The sequence below is a fragment of the Rattus norvegicus genome, chromosome 1 (assembly GCF_021556685.1).
Source record: "Rattus norvegicus strain SHRSP/BbbUtx chromosome 1, alternate assembly SHRSP_T2T, whole genome shotgun sequence".
Lineage (NCBI taxonomy): Eukaryota > Metazoa > Chordata > Mammalia > Rodentia > Muridae > Rattus > Rattus norvegicus.
This window is the reverse complement of record NC_141534.1, coordinates 162,351,194-162,368,740: the sequence shown is the minus strand read 5'-3', so window position 1 is coordinate 162,368,740 and position 17,547 is coordinate 162,351,194. Positions and strand designations below refer to the sequence as shown.

The 17,547-nt window shown below is 39.5% G+C and overlaps 1 pseudogene; it reads left to right on the top strand.

Moving 5' to 3' along the window:
- Positions 1 to 13,774: 13,774 nt before the first annotated feature.
- On the top strand, positions 13,775 to 13,868 carry LOC120100184 (U6 spliceosomal RNA; annotated as a pseudogene).
- Positions 13,869 to 17,547: the final 3,679 nt, after the last annotated feature.

Sequence of the window (17,547 nt, the reverse complement as noted above, 5' to 3'; positions counted from 1 at the left end):
ATGGAAGAGGGAAGAGCGTAAGAATGGTAACTGTTACTCATATGACAGGAAAGCAGGAGGAAGAACCATTTGAACATAGGAAGAAAAGAAGGATTATGTAGATGAAGAATTCAGTGGGAAAGTGTGATAGATATAATTAACATATAATGGCATGTGCATTTGAATATATCATAATAAAATCCATTTCATTGTATGCAAACTTGATGTTTTTTTTTTTACATTTTCTAAAAAACCCTATACTGTGTCTGGGTTCAGAGAAGATGCATCCAACCCTTAAGAGACTGGAGGCCCCAGGGAGTTTAGAGGTCTGGCAGGGTGGGTGGGGTGGGGAACACCTAGTGGAGATAGGGAGGGCAGGGAGGAGATATGGGATGTGGAACAGTAGGAGGCTGGGCCAGGAGGAGAATAACATCTTGTAAAAAATATATAAACCCTATAATGTAGAACCTAATGAACTTCTCTCTTCATTCAGTCCCTTCCAAGCTTTCTATGGCACCCTTGATTTGTTACGCCAAATAAATTTCTGCTTATGCTATCAAAGCACTAAGTAAGACCGTTTTATATATTATTCAAAGTAATATTATATATTATGTGAATGTATATAATAGTTTCAAGGTTAATACCGCAGCTTGATTAGGATGAGACAAGCCTAGGGAACCTATACTGATGTCCCTGGAGGAGTGTGTCAGAGGTTATTATACTGCTAGAAATCTGAATAAATAAGTGAATTAGACTCTTGGATTAGCAACACGATGACATCACTGAGAGGTAGTGCAAAAGAGGGGATGGGGCCCCATTGGAGGAAGTTGGTTAGAGGGCGTGCCCTTGGGATAGCCTCCTGCTCCTTTCTATATCCCTTTATTCTTTATGCCTACTACACAGTAATGATGCCTCCCAACCCCCAACATTGTCACACTGTCACAGACTGGGTTTACTTTACTGAGTCAAGGCACATAGAACGCATATACTGAAACCACAAACTAAAATCTGCTCTTCCTCTTTAACTTTTTTTTAATGTTTGATTGCAGAAACGAAAAGAGCAATGTGTACATACATGCGTGAGGGTTTTAGTCACACAAAAACAGGCATGTTGTTATGACACAGAAAAAGAATGGAGCTCAGACAGCCTGCGCATGGACAAGAAATACCAATTTTAAGATACGTGTCCTTAATCAGTTACTGGATCTTTCCCATCTTTAGTTTCCATAAATGTGGATTAATTATGCAATGGACCTGATTGCTAACGGGGCTATGGTGAGTAAGGAAAAACACAAAGCACAACAATATCATTCTCATCATATTGTAAAGTTCCAATAGCTAGAAACTTGTATTAATTTTACTAAGAAGCTTAGTTCAAGCAAAGCATATCTTAAAATAAGAGGCACATAGCTCTGGTTGATAGAGTTTCTTTAATCTTCTCTTTCCCCCCCTTTCCCACTTTCCCACAAAGTTTTAATGCAAACAGTAGACTCTGATTATTTCAGTAACTCTAGCACCCCTAAAAATAATCTGCTAAATTAGACCTTATGAAGACTGAACTGAAGCACAGAAGGACCAGAGGCACTGAGACTCATTAAGAAGCGATGATTATTACCATTATCATTGGGATTTCCTCGCCTGGATAATGACCCTTCCGTCTAACTTGTATTCATGGCTAGATGCCTTAACATCATGAGTTTTCATCAACTTAATCCTTTCTTCCCCTCTTCCCATGTAAGCATTTACTAAGTCCTGACCATTTCACTTCTCAAATGCCTGTTAAATTGGATTCACTACTCTCCAGCCCACTGACCGTGAGTGCCTCTTCTATGGACTTCTGTAAGAGCTTCCTAATTATGAGCAACTGCAGGTCTCACCTCACTTATATCCATTTGTCCACTATAGCCAGTGTCACCTGAAGGGGAGGCAAACACCAGTAAGGTCAAATCTGCTGAGTTAGGGAGTTCAGAATTGAAACTGAATCCTGTGACTTGATGTACAGATCTTCGAGGTGCGCCTTCTGTCTCCAGCCTTCTTTTTTCCCTTGCTGTATCACACTTGTTTTTTACAATAGCTGTTCTGATGTTTAAGCTTTTCACTATTCATGCCAGCTTTAATCATGCTTTATTCTCTCCTTGGAATCTGCCTGTAACTCTCTGTTCACCACCTCTTCTAAGGGAGGTTGTTCTTTCTTTGATATTCCTCCCAGACATGTGAGAGACTCACACTTTGAGAACCCCTAGCATTTGGGTCTTATTACATTACATGTGAATTTGAAGGATAAACACTCTGATTTTGACATGTGAATAGCCAGGTGGCCTTGATTTCTTCATTTTATACATCTTGTTAATACTAATGTTTCTTTTCAAGGGCTACTGGAAAAAATAGATAAACTTACATGCTTGTATTATCTTTGGTTCGTTACATTTTCATAGGAATTACTTCGTTGTAATTCTTAAGCCCGTTACACAATTCACAATTATTTACCTAACTCTAGATCAATGGTTCTCAATTATTCTAATGCTGTGACCCTTTAATACAGTTCTTCATGTTGTGGTGACTAGAACCACAAAATTATTTTATTGCCACTTTACAACTCTAATTTTACTACTGTTTTGAATAGCAATGTAAACATCTGAAACACAATATATCTGATATGCAACCCCAGTAAAGGGGTTGCAATTCACAGATTGGGAACTCCTGCTCTACATCGTCTCCAACCTCAGGATTGTGCTCCAGTGAGATTTTTGGTTTCCCACCGAGATTTCCATAACTCAGCATATATTTTCTTCAGTTCTCTATCTTCTGAAATAATTTGTCCCTTTACCTCCCTTTTGTCTCTGTTTTCCCATTTTCTCTGTTTCATTTTCTCTGTTTCAAATTAAAGGTATACTGTTGAAGCCCCATTTAAGGGCTTATCGTGAGATGGTAACTTGTGTTACTTCTCTGCCACCGTTTCCAGGGGACATCAAGGTATGTAAGAGAGACTAGGGGAGGATGAGTTGAAGGCAGCACTTCATCCTTACCTTGCCTGACTCCTGTCAGTCGTAGGGCATGTGTGAGAGTGTGTTGAGAGAACCAAGGAGGCACAACGGGCTCAGCAGGAGGGCCTTCCTCAGCACCAATGCCAGAGTCCCGTTTCTGTGCCTTGTGATGATGGTAATGGAATATCAGTTCCTAACCTACCCACTGCTGCAGTCTAGAATCTGAATGTACCAAGAAGGTCACAGGAAAGAAGTATTTCTGAAGGTGAGACAACATTAATAAAATAGCGACAAAATCAGAATTATTGGAACCAGCAAGGCTTGAACTACCATTGACAGCGGCAGTAGAGAAACTTTGAAAGGACAGTGAGGATCAGAGAAATTCATGCTTTTTTTTTTAAAGCCGGCGAACAGGTATGGCATAACCAGGAGATAAAGATGACTTCTTCCTAGAATAGTAACCTGTACATATGACTGAAGGTAATATCATGTTCCTGGAGGTCATTTTTACTTTCATGACTATTTTCTTGCATATGAAAATAGAATCTTTCTAGACGATCTGCCCATTTGGACTTAGCTAAAAATCCAGGAAATGAAGAGAAACACAGCAAGCCTACAGTGGACTCCGGAATATTGACTGGACAGCAGGGCTCTCCCTGTTGCTGGGCCTTAAAGGATGGGTCACGTTCTTGCAAGCAGACTCCTCCTTGCAACTCCCCACTTGTTCTTGGTGGTTGTGTTTCTGTCTTTCCTTTCAGGAAGTAATTATTCCATTCTCATTGTAGACTCCTCTCCAGCACTGGTTTGGGCATGAACAAGCCCTTGAAGGCATAACTTGGATGGCACCTTACCCTTAGCACACACTATCATTCAACCATAATCATCTTGGCATTGTTATGTTTGCTGATTTGCCCTTAAATGCTCAGAAAATTAGGATCCAGTATGTTAACACTTTGATGATTTTTAAATCTTTTTTTTAATTTGCCAGGCAGAAATATTTTGTTTTTAAAGCCAACTCACTGGTATTAAAATCTTAATTTTTCCCCTTAGAAAACAGAGCAGAGAGGAATGAGAAGGTAAATGAGGAAATTGCTAAATCATGCAGGTATTATGAAGCCATCAGCATACTAATCCTGAGGATTACCCATGTATCAAGAAATGGCTTCGGTGTGAGACTATGAGGAAGGATTTGAATTAAAAAGCAGAGAGACTCAAATACATGTGTAGCAATAAGGTAGGTCCTGGCTTCTAATCGCTGCCAAACGAAATATCCCTTTAAGTAAGAAGACAGGAATGAAAAATTGTTTTAATTTAAACCCAAGAATTAAGCACAGACTACAAAGATGTAACACTAGCCTATAACCACACACTGAATTATTAGCACATAAAGTGAGAAAAGTGGATGGGAAGTTGCTTGTATTTTTTTATTCCCCCGATAAACCAAAGAAGTGCTTGGTTTCTCTTTTTCTTTTGCATGCATATGTATATGCATTTGTGGCATGTTTGTGTGGAGGGACAAATGTCTACTAGTGCACATGCATGTGTGCATGGGCTGGGTGAAGACCGTAGGTAATGTCTCCCTCTGTCTCTCTCTGCCTTATTTTTTGGACAATGACATTCTAGCTCACCAATTTGGCTATACTGGTTGGCCCTCAAGCCCAAGGATATTCCTGTCTCTTCCTTCCCAACACTGGGGTCCCAGACTTCCACCACCATTTCAAGTTTAGATGCCATGCTGGGATCTGAACTCAGGTCTTTTGATTGTATAATAAACACTTAATGACTGAATCATTCCTAATCCCTGCTCTATTGTAAAATATTTTAATTTAAATTCAAAATACTTTAAAATATAAAATATTAAAATATTTATAGTATCACTCATTGCATGGTTTCAAGAGTATTTCCCCTAGTTTCAAAGCTAGATGCCCCAGCTCAATTTGCAGGGTTTTCCTTTCTGTTTCCATGATTGCACAATTTTTTGCTATACTGTGGTGCTTTTACATCTGTCTCTCTCTCCCCCATCATTTCCATTCTTTCTGTCTCCATCTTTTCCACTCTGTGTGTGTGTGTTTGTGTATGTGTGTATTTGAGTGTGTGTGTTTTTGCATATGTGTATTTGAGTGTATGTGTGTGTGTGTGTGTGTGTGTGTGTGTGTATGTGTGTGTGTGCGCGCGCGCGCGCGCGCGCGCGTGCGTGCCCTAGTATCATTTGCTTCCCACCCTATCTTTGTACAATGATAATGGACAGGCTTGACTAGGACTTTGTTTAAAAGCCTCAGTTAATCTTTTCTTCAAATGCAGTCACACTCTGCCTTATTGGAACTTACTGATCAATATACACATTTTGGGGGAACACAGTTCAGACCCCAGAGCGCACCAGGGCTGAGTATTCACAACATGTAGGGCCACGTTTCTGTCTTTCCTGCTGCTTTCTATTTTCTTCCCCATTTCCCCTAGAGTTCTTTCTTCTTAGAAGCATTTGATACATTTTACAATCTTCCCAGGAAGCTTTTCTTTCTAAGATTTTTGCCTCACACACATGGTAGTTTTCATTGCATTTTCTTCCACACCATGTCCAAGATTCTTACTCAGAATAGGTGTGAAATAATTGTTTCTGAGAATCGTAACTGTGATCTGACCTGTTGCCATTACCAAGGCCCCTGCTCCCCAGTAACACTAGTAACTATGGTCGCTGCTACTTTTCCCTCCTGTTCCCCCACCCCCACCCCAGAAGAGTAACAACTTCAGGAATCTTTAGTATAATACATGCAAAACAACTAATGTTTCTTGGGTATTGCAAGAAAAACGTTTTTTAAAAATCCCTAGGACAGTCTCCCTGCTCTTTCTGCCTTCCTCTTTCAATGTGAATCTCAGCAGAGGATGGATTGAGTTTGGCTCTTAGGTTCTAAAATAGAGTTTTCCAGCTCAAAGGCATGGAGTCATTTTCAAAAGCCTGCCCTGTTCCTTACCCAGTCCCCTTCAGGACTATTGTTCCCTGAATTCATAAATGAGTCAGTGGGTCCTACCTGCTGGTCAGCTGAGCATGGACAACCTAGTGGCATTGATGGCTTTGGCTAATCCCCTGCAAGCAAGGCCCTTCCTCAAAGGCTTCCAGCCTTCAGTTGTCTGCGTCTCTTATGGTGAAAATTGACCTGAGTCGGAACTTTGGGGGTTTTGTTTTATATCTGTTTGTAGTTATGGGAATGAAGTTTAGGGCTGTGGATATGCCAGCTAAGCTCATATCTGTGTGGGGAGTATTCAATATCCATTTTTCCCAGTGCACATTGGTTTTACATGTTGATAGGCCCTATGATGGTATTTGCATGCATGTATATCCAAATATCCCACTTCCACCCTTACTGTCACCATTTCTCGGGCATTATTAGTAAATTAATACACTTTCATTTTGAAATGAAATTTAGTATGAGTCTGTATATCTCTTACTCGGCTTAAGGAGATGCCTACTGTGTTAGTCAGTATGAGGCAAGTAGACCTGTGTGAGTGGGAAAGAGATGCTGCTGTCCATGAACTCAAGGCTGACTCTGATCATTTACAGATTTATTTACTTTTTGTTGTTGCTCTTTTTGTTTAACAAGGAAGGGGAAAAAGAGTGGATAAGAGAGAGAGAGAGAGAGAGAGAGAGAGAGAGAGAGAGAGAGTGTGTGTGTGTGTGTGTGTCTGTGTGTTTACTCTTGCTTACTTCCCTTCTTTCCTTTTTTACTTTCCTCCTTCCTGGTATCTTTTCTTCTTTACCTGCATTTTCTATCCCTGTCCTATTTATTGTTCATTTAGTTTATCTTCTGCTGCCTTCTTTTCCCTATATATACATACCTATGTATATGTATGTTTATGTAATTTTTTTCTACTCAATTTTTCTTTTGCATAAACACATCTCCTGGAAACTTAGGGTAACGGGAGTTTTATCCTTGATGGAAAGGAAAGCAAAGGGGGGCTTTATGCTTATTGTTTGTTTCTGAGTCTGTGTGTTTATATGCATGGGCAACTGATCAGTATCAAGTAGCAACTAACTTAATTCCAACAGAGTTCAGAACTTATTCCTTTGTAGTGTAACAGACATACACTGGTTATTTTCTTCCCCCCCTTCACTATATTTCTTCACTTTGTTATCTTTCTACCTGAATAACCTGGGGATGGAACTCATGGCTCCTCAGTAACCCTTTAAATATTATGCATGGAATTATTGAATTTCTAAGAACCACCCTGACTTTCATTTGGCTTTCTATATCCACATACTACTCTCAACCACAGCTACCTTTGCATCTGTTTCGCTTCTGTCTTTGCTTCTGTATGAATTCACAATGGGCACCTTGTCTTCAGATTGTTGCACTTGACTTGTGGTAAGTCTAGCATTTGGGGAGTGCCCTGTATGTGTTTTCTACCTTATTCGTGGAACATTTTCCAAGTTATTTACACAACTGCTCCTTAAACATGTGAGTCAACTCATCTGTATGGAGAAATGTTTGAGCACCAGTCAGCAATGAGTTGGCAAATAGCCAACAACTGGCTAGGTTAGGAAGAGGGGGAGGGCAAATCTGATCTATATTGTTTCCCAACTCTAGTACATTAAAACTGCCTCCCACCTTAGCTGATTTTCAGCTTACTCAGAGAATGCTTATATCCTTGAAGTCATGGGTAAACGAGTCCACACCATAGGCAGTGCAGCCTCGCTAGGGCACATGGATGGTGGTAGAACGCTGACGCCATTCCCAGCTTTGGCAAGTGCTAAGGATAGTTCTCTGTACTGGTTCTCTAGTATACTTTTTCAGAAAATCATGCCATCTAATTTTTAAAAAGTATTATTTAACATAGTAAAGGACTTTAAATGAACATACTTCTCTTTTTGTTACTTTTCAGGTCAAAATGGGTCTGTAGTTTCTGTGGTTATGGATGTTTTTGCTTTTCACATAGAGCTCTCTCAGTTTTAGTTTTCAATTTCGTTTTTAATGTTTTCTAATATTTAATCTTTCTGTTCATCTGTTTTAAGCCTACATTTTCTATTATGTATGAATTTATTTTTATACATTTCTAAACACCAAGAATATACACTAAGGACATGTCATATATTACAATTTTCTTAATATATTTATTCAAAAAATATAATTTATCATATATTGTTTTCATATTTGTTAGTGATTTTATTAAATTTTTATCAAAATTATCATTAACAATAATATTTTATTATACAATCAACATTTACTTTATGATTGCATTTCTGCAATTACACAAGGGTGAATGCTGCCTCTGATTTATCAATGCATGGCCATTCATTCCTTCTACTCACAGCTGTCTCTGTTGTCACCAAGGTCTTCTTTGATTTCCAGATCTGTGATCCTAAGCATTCTCTCCTCTATAGGCAGATTTCCTTGGATCATCCTTCTGTCTCTGATTATGGACTCATTCTGGAAGGACAGCATCCAAAATTCCCCAAGAACAGTTCCTTGTGTTATATATTTTTTGACTAATCCTCTTGGGTGGTTTGGTTTTCTGGTATGCCTAAAGTCCATCTAAAGTCAAAATTTACCCAACAACCTCATTTCCTATTTAGAATTCGAAGACATGAATCAATGCTTTTTAAGACATTTGGACAACACAGAGGTTTGCATTAAACATTTGATTGGTGTTTGCTCTATTTTCTTTTCTTTCTTTTTTTTTTTTTTTTGAGTAAGGGTCTATAGGCTAGACTGGCCTCTTGTGATTTTACTGTCTCTGCCTTGGGGATGTTGGCTCAGTTAACTTTTTCAGTAACATCTGAAAGTATCTTTGGATCAGTTCAAGCAGGAAGACTGTGTTGACAGCCAGCTAGTGGGATTACTCTCTGGTGACAGAATGAAGCAATCAAAGCACAAAAGTAACTAAGATACAGCAGAAAGAAAGGCCGGATGTCTTGGGGTTGGTGCCTAAGGTTTATTTGCTGTGATTTAAGTATATCTCTTAAGGTTCATGTATTGAGATTTACTACACGTTGTAAAATCATGAGAGGGTAAAAACTTATTTCAAAACTTAGAAGTAGGGACTTTAGGAGTGGCTAAGAATAAGAATAGGTAAGACTATTGGCTCATGACTAAAGCATTAATTTCTTGTTGCATGTCCTTGTCCTTATCGTATAAGAAGGAAAAAGGCAGGTTGTTGGTCCCAGCCCCAGGATGCCTAGAATGAAATTTTCAATGAAGCACATAGTAGGTATTGTAGTTGATTGTGGCTTCCAATACACCCATAAACTGTGCATGGTTCTATTGCATACAAAGGTTAGTTAACAGCTAATTCATGCTTTATATGGTTTAAGTGTATTACCTAAAGTTTTCATACATCAAGCATGGTCACCAGCATGGCAGTATTGATGTGGTCGACTGGTAAGTTGGCAGGGTTTACAGGAAGATGCTAGCTCATGAGGGTTCATCTTTGTAAGAGATTAACATTGTCTTCAAAGGACTGGTTAGTTACAAGGCAGAAAGCATTTGTAGAAAGGGCAAACCTGGCCTCAAGTCCTTCTAAGGCATGTCCCTATCATGTTGCAATATGATAGGGGTGTGATTAAGGATATTATGATGGAAGGTTATTCTGAACTTCCAGTAGAACCCTAATACAGACAAGATAGAAAGGCAATGAGGATTTGACCAGAAAGAGGAATCTTGGTAGAGGAATATGGTAGAGATTGGAGTGATATAAGGGAGGGGCTTTTAGTTAAAGCATGTGTACAGCATCTAGAAGCTTCAGCAGGTAAGAAAATACATTATCTCTTGCCAGCATATGAGCTTAGGTCTAATGAAACACATGAATTTTGGTCTTTGATTGTGAGGTAAAATATTTGCTTGCTATAAGCCACCAATTTCTGGGTGTTTTGCACTAGTTCCATAGGAAACTAACTTAGTATATTTGTGCCATTATGCAAATCTCCTACCACACTGCTTTACTTTCATTATTTGTAATATAGAAAAATGTCTCATCATGGGTCTGGGAAGACCAGAGAGTTAATACATTCTAGGCAATATACCTGGCCTATAATAATCATTTGATCATTTAATCATTTAATCCTCATATGAAACCCAGGCTTAGTCACATAGATAGTTAGCAGGATAGTCAGAACTTATACAGAGATCTTTCTGACTTCAAATCTGCTACAGTAAGATGTAGCAAAATTATCAATTAATGGATCAAGTATGGTGTTATTCAACATGGCTCAAACTCCTTTAAAAATGGTGTTTGAGGAAAATGCTATTTTCTGTCATGTTTGAAGTTTTAGAAGAGTGGATATTATTGTATATGAGAAAAAGTTCAATTCCTTTCCCACTGAAGAAATATAAACACTATTATCAATTTCCTGTTTCTTTGTTTTTCTCTCAGGTTAATTTTAGTTTCTATGTCTCCTGTTATTATAAAAAGGTCAGAGACTTTAAAAATGTTTTTTTATAAATTTTTACTATGTTAATGCTAATTTAGGATTATCATTATTATTATCATCATCATTATTATTATTATTATTATTATTATTATTATTATTGCAAGTTTAATTTCCCCTCAGTGCATCATATCTATCCAAGCCCAGGATGGAGGAGGGTAGCATCCTTGGCCTTCACATGCCATTACCTCTTGTCATATCTTAGTGCGACCTCCAGCCCTTTGAGCTCCAACAGAGAAAATTACCCTACACAGGAATTCCACTTTTTATCCTCTGCACTTTCCTTTTATTCTGTTCTTTATGTGTTTTGATATGTTTAGATACAAAATTCTTTCCACTATATTACAGCTGGCTGAAGTATTCAGTATAATGGCATGTCACTGAAGTGCATAGATTATCAGGCAGTGCCATCAAGGCTCAGATACAAGGGACAACATCACCTATTGTCACGTTTCTCAGACATTCTTCTTATTGTGGAGCAATGCTTAGCTGCATTTTTATATCACCCATTCACCAGTCTATCTACCTAGCTAGTTGAGCAGATAAGGACCAGCAGGCCACTCTCTGATCCAGACTCTTGTGCTGTTGATAAATTGCAGTTCTGTCACTAGAAGAGTAATTTTGACTTTTGGAACCAGAGACATAATCAGAAGCTTCAAAATACACAGCAAGGACAGTTTTCCAGAGTGAATGAGTAAGGGTGGGGGATGGTAGGTAAGTCAAAGAAAAAGCAGAGTTAGTAAGGAAGTCGTGGCAGAACACACGTGGTGCAGAAGATGTGAGCTTTAGGGAGGAGGAGATCAAAAAGGAAAAAGCCTTAAATAAAACCTTTAGAGAATGAAAGGGTAATGATGATATGGTTAGATTGAACATGGTATTTGATAAGATACAGTCAAAGAACGTTTCTTTGCTTTCCCCAGACAAAAGCATAGACTGGCATTTGGTTGTCTGATGGAAATAATTTAGAAGAACATATGAGAATGCTATTTATCAAGGTAGGGAGCTTGTCGAGATGTGATGTATGCATTCTGACATCCTCCTCTTTCCTTTTTTCCCCTCTCCCTCCTGAAACATTACTGACAGTCACAGCTACAGTCCAGCACTCTTGAAGTTGACATATGCTGAGTGACAGATCCAAGATAAGAGTAAAATACATTTGAATGTGCCGATAAAGGAAAAATGGGAAAGGGATGAAATTGCAGAGATAGAAGGTCTGTCTCTAAAGCTCTTAGGAGAACAAATTGCTAATCAGGAATAGTACTGTATAGAGGCTTGATAAGTTCGAATGCAGGAACCCATCTGGGTTGGAAACCCTTTCTAACACGTAGTGGCTTTATAAGAACTTTAATGAGATCCATTTGAAAGCACTGGCTCCATTTGGTATGAAGCAAAATTGTCAGGGGATTTTCAGATGTCTGAATGAGCTATAATAAGCTCAACAGGGCCAAGGTGGGGTGTCCAATTGTACAAGTAACATAAAAGCTATCTTTGGAGGCTCATGGTCTGTAAAAGTACTTTCTGTCACCATTAATTTCTGGCAAATGGAAGCCACCTGTGAGTATGAAATAATACCAACATGGATTGAGTCAATCATAGTCTGGGTTTACGAATAATCAGCAATTCTTCTACAGTCTCTCACGTTATATTGATTGATACTCATTAACTCCCACGTGAAAATTCACCCTTCTCCTCTTCTCTTACATATGATATTTTCAGAGCATATATGATTTTAATTTGTTACTGTCCATATAAATCATTTACATATGTTCTGATACCCTATTTCTTCACCCATTTTTACTTAATATCAATAAAGTTGTGCCAATGACTATTTGTAGCATTTTCTTGGCTTCAGTACTTCTTGTCCATGATTCTCCATTGGTATATAACAATGACAAATTACTAAGAATTTACATCTGCATTTCTAGCTATAGCCTATTGATTTGAGGGTAGATGCCCACTCTTGGCTTAACCAGTGAAAAAGGTCTCTAATGGGTATGGGGGAAGACATAAAGGAACCTGATAGTGCTCCTCTTTCAAAGCATGTAAATTGTTCAGTGCCTTCCTTAGAATCTCCTGTGCTTACTGATGGGGGTATATGAAAAGTATTCCTTCTATCACTCTGAAGAGGTATGAGAAAATTAGCTTTTTTAATGATAAAAGATACTGTTACCTTTACAGTTATATTGGTTGCAACAAATGCACACGAACATGTAGGCTCCCAGACTTCTCCATAAAGATTGCAGTAAGAGAAACAAAACACCTAACTTGTGCTAAAAAAAAAAGCTAAAATAATTTCTTGTTGACATAATGCCTTCTTTTATATATTAACCACCTTCAGAATTTGTCTGTTGGAGAACACATTCCTGAGGAAGCAGTCCTGCAGGTATGGGGAGATTAATTCACAAAATAATAATGTTAGACTATGACACACTCTGTTTTGTCCTAAGAATTGCATTTTGTTCTTGCCACTAACACACTCTTAAAACTCATAGAATTCCCTGAGGGACAGGACTAGCTTCTCTTTTTAAGTTCTTAAAGTGAAGTTTGTGCTAATGACACTTATAGAGTGAGCAACACTAACTAGACTGTTTCATAATTGGGGCTAGTTTCTAGGAAGACCAGAAAGGATGCAGGAGCATAGCTCTCTGGCTATTCTTTGTCTTCTGGAAAGTGGGGAAGAGATGCAGAAGGGGCTTTAAAAGCTCCTGAGATGATCTCATCACCAGAAATGGATGAGGAATGCTGCCACTTGCCCTGCAGGTCTGTTCCTGGTCACTGCTTCCCAAAGCTACATCTTGCTCAAAATTGTCATAATAAACAAAGACATATAAGCAAGCAAATTACCTGGGTTACGCAAAGCTCTTTTGCTAAACTGGCGAAGAGGAGCCACAGATTTTTGGTTGGAACATGAGTAGTCCCAGCTTTGTGACTGCTCTGAAGGGGAGTAGTCTTCAGACTACTCAGTACTTCAGTAGTCTTCTTGTGTATTTGCATATTTTAACCAGTGGAATAATTTTACCACTAAACACTTTAGTACTGACTTCTTTATAATAAGAACAACTTATACAAGCTCAAGCCAGACAAAATAGGCACACGAATGGGGTATATTGGTGTGGGCACCAAGCTGAGGTGCCCTCTCACCAGTAGCTGAGGAGGTGGCATTGTATACGGGTTGGCAAGGAAGGTTGTTTCCTTTTAATGGTGTGGCCTCTGTTGGGTAGGCCAGTCTGTAGCAGTTTCTCCTGGCATGAGTAATTGAGCTATATAAATTGGACTCTAGATTTGAAACATATAAAAAGAGGTCTTGAAGTTGGATAGGTAGAGGTGCATCTGAGAAGAGTTGGGGGAGGGAAATCAATATCTAAATACACACTGTATAAAATTCTGAAAGAATGTGCTTGCTTCGGCAGCACATATCCTAAAATTGAAAGGATACAGAGAAGGTAAGCATGGCCCCTGTGCAAACATATGATGTATTCCACATTTTTGAGCACTCTATCTGTGGCAAGGAGAAGGAGGAATGGGATGAGAAGCTGTGGGAGGGAGAACTGAGGGGGAGCAATGACTGGAGTGCAAATAAATAAAACAAAAAAGAATTCTCAAAGAACTAATATAAAAAGAAAGCTGGTATAATCCTAACACCATGATTGCTTTTAAAGAATTAGATAGTGGTGCAATTCTTCTGCCTTACTCCTCAATATACAGGCTTCTCCAGTTATCTCCATTTTCTGATAACCTTCTCTCTAATCCTGGACTCTAAGAAGAAGCACCGATAGCATTACGTTTGTCTTGGCCCTGTAATTACTTTTAGTTTAGAAAAGCCATCCAGTTGTTGTCCTTAAAAACAAAACTTTTTAGACATTTGTTATTTCTAGAGTTTAAGTATTTTACTTGAATGTTCTCTCTCTCTACATGTGTGTGTGCCTATGTGTGTGTGAATGTGTGTGTATACTCATGTGTACAAGTACAATTATTCCACTGGTTAAATATGCAAATGCACAAGGCTACTCCCGTTCAGAGCAATCACAAAGCTGGGACTACTCATGCATGCTTGTGTTTGTGGAGCCCAGAAGACAACCTTGCCTGTCATTCACCATGGACTATTCACCTTGATTTTTGAGCCAGTCTCTCAGCGGCATGGAATTCCCCAAGTAGAATTGGCTCACCTTAGGGGTCCGCCTGTCTCCATTTTTACAGTACTAGAATTGCATTTACAGGGCACCATACTTGGCTTTTAAAACGTGAGTTCTCAGAGCTTGAACTCATCCTTAGGCTTGAAACACAAACACTTTATCCTCTGACCCTCTAATCCCAGCTCCTGAATATTTTCCTGTGGATAGTTACAGAGTTGATTTCTTTGTAACGTGTTTTACATTATATAAGCTATGCTGTGTTCCTCATAGATCGGATGGGAAGGTTCATGGCTCTTCATGTAGCCCCTGATAGCCTCAATTTTACTAGACAGCCCATCTTCCAGTAGCCACTTCCCAGTTGCTGAGATTACAGGAGTGTTTTTCCATTATTGGCCACAGAGAGAGCTTGTGATTCTTTAAGGACAAGACCAGACTCACTTTCCTATGCTGCTGGCTATAGCTTGCATTCTGCAGCATGAGGTAGAAATAGAAGGTGGCTCATATAATGTCACTCTGAGTTTGTGCAGCTGAAATTATGTTCATTCAATCATTCATTCATGAATGAATGGGTCCTTTATGAAATAGTTTCTGTTCATGGTGGTGAAAAATTATTTTCTATAAATTAAGAATTTTTTCCATGCAAGACTGGAAATTATTTCTACATGGGAGTTTTGACATATTATTCAATTATACCATTCCTAAAGTAGGGTGTGTAGAGACCATCTTTGAAAATAAAGTATCCTAATGGTAGGATGAAGAAAAATAAATCTCAGTTTTTCTCAACAAATATTTTCTGTAAATTATATTACTTTAATATTACATTTGTGGGCTAATTCTGACTTTTCTGGTCAGAGTTGACTTATCTTCAAATGGAAGGAATAAACAAATCATTCCTAAGTTCTCCTTTCCTCTGGTATTCAGTTTCTTACTATATTTGTTAAAATTTAAAGCTATAATCTGTATGAGTTCATTAAAGACAAATCTATACTATGTTGTTAAAGGAAAAATGAATGCTTGGAAATGTTTCTTAGCTCTAAATCGACACGATGTTTACCTCAGCATAGCAAGCTCAATGGTACCATGCATCCTACCTGTTGTGTTGATTGTGATTATGAGGTGTCACAGTCAATTGGGGTTTGTCATGGCTCAGTTGCCCACGTATACATTCACTTTGTCCTTTTTCTATTGCTTACTAGTTTATTCTGCGTGTTTTTTTTAAAATTTCTACCACAATAACATCGATGGCCGTTCGTAGCTGATGTAAACATTGCATCAGATTACTCCTGCTCAGCGTTTTCCAGAACGTCACACTTGAGACTCCTTAAGAGTTTTCCTTGGTAGTGAAGTGGACCCTAAACCATGAGAGCACTCTGGTTTATTTTATCTATAAATGCCCAGCATGTGAAAATTGTAAGCCTGTAATTTGAACACTCAGGAGGCTGAGGCAAGGAGATTCCAAGTTCAAGGTCCCAGAACAACCTGGACTATATGCTAATTCCCTGCTTTAAAAAGAAAAACAAACAGTGGCAGAGAGCCCTTGGGCAGCACCCCGTAAGCAAACTTGAGCCTCGGGACCACAGGTAAGACCAACATGTCTGCTGCAAGAGAGCTGCCTGGTGAGATTGGGACACACAGAGGCAGAGTTCATCTAGGACCGGGCACGTCCTGTGTTTGCCGGAGGTCCCACGCCCGCAGATCCCGGGCCCGCAGCAGCTCTCTGCTCCCAGACCCTGTGGGAAAGAGACCTCACTGCCTGGTCAGGTGGGCACTCCTGAGGCTGCAGAGCGGAAGAGACCACCAACACTGCCCACCCCTGCCCACATCCCTGGCCCAAGAGGAAACTGTATAAGGCCTCTGGGCTCCCGTGGGGGAGGGCCCAGGAGCTGCAGGACCCCTGCCTGAGACACCTCCGGAACCTGAGGGAAACAGACCTGATAAACAGTTCTCTGCACCCAAATCCCGTGGGAGGGAGAGCTGAACCTTCAGAGAGGCAGACAAGCCTAGGAAACCAGAAGAGACTGCTCTCTGTACATACATCTCGGACGCCAGAGAAAAACACCAAAGGCCATCTGGAACCCTGGTGCACTGAAGCTCGCAGAAGGGGCGGCACAGGTCTTCCTGGTTGCTGCCACCACAGAGAGCCCTTGGGCAGCACCCCGCCTGGTGAACAAAAGACACAGGCCTACAGGAACAGCTGAAGACCTGCAGAGAGGAAAAACTACACGCCCGAAAGCAGAACACTCTGTCCCACTAACGGACTGAAAGAGAGGAAAACAGGTCTATAGCACTCCTGACACACAGGCTTATAGGACAGTCTAGCCACTATCAGAAATAGCAGAACAAAGTAACACTAGAGATAATCTGATGGCGAGAGGCAAGCGCAGGAACCCAAGCAACAGAAACCAAGACCACATGGCATCATCGGAGCCCAATTCTCCCACCAAAACAAACATGGAATATCCAAACACACCAGAAAAGCAAGATCTAGTTTCAAAATCATATTTGATCATGATGCTGGAGGACTTCAAGAAAGACGTGAAGAACTCCCTTAGAGAACAAGTAGAAGCCTACAGAGAGAAATCGCAAAAATCCCTGAAAGAATTCCAGGAAAACACAATCAAACAGTTGAAGGAATTAAAAATGGAAATAGAAGCAATCAAGAAAGAACACATGGAAACAACCCTGGATATAGAAAACCAAAGGAAGAGACAAGGAGCCGTAGATACAAGCATCACCAACAGAATACAAGAGATGGAAGAGAGAATCTCAGGAGCAGAAGATTCCATAGAAATCATTGACTCAACTGTCAAAGATAATGTAAAGCGGAAAAAGCTACTGGTCCAAAACATACAGGAAATCCAGGACTCAATGAGAAGATCAAACCTAAGGATAATAGGTATAGAAGAGAGTGAAGACTCCCAGCTCAAAGGACCAGTAAATATCTTCAACAAAATCATAGAAGAAAACTTCCCTAACCTAAAAAAAGAGATACCCATAGGCATACAAGAAGCCTACAGAACTCCAAATAGATTGG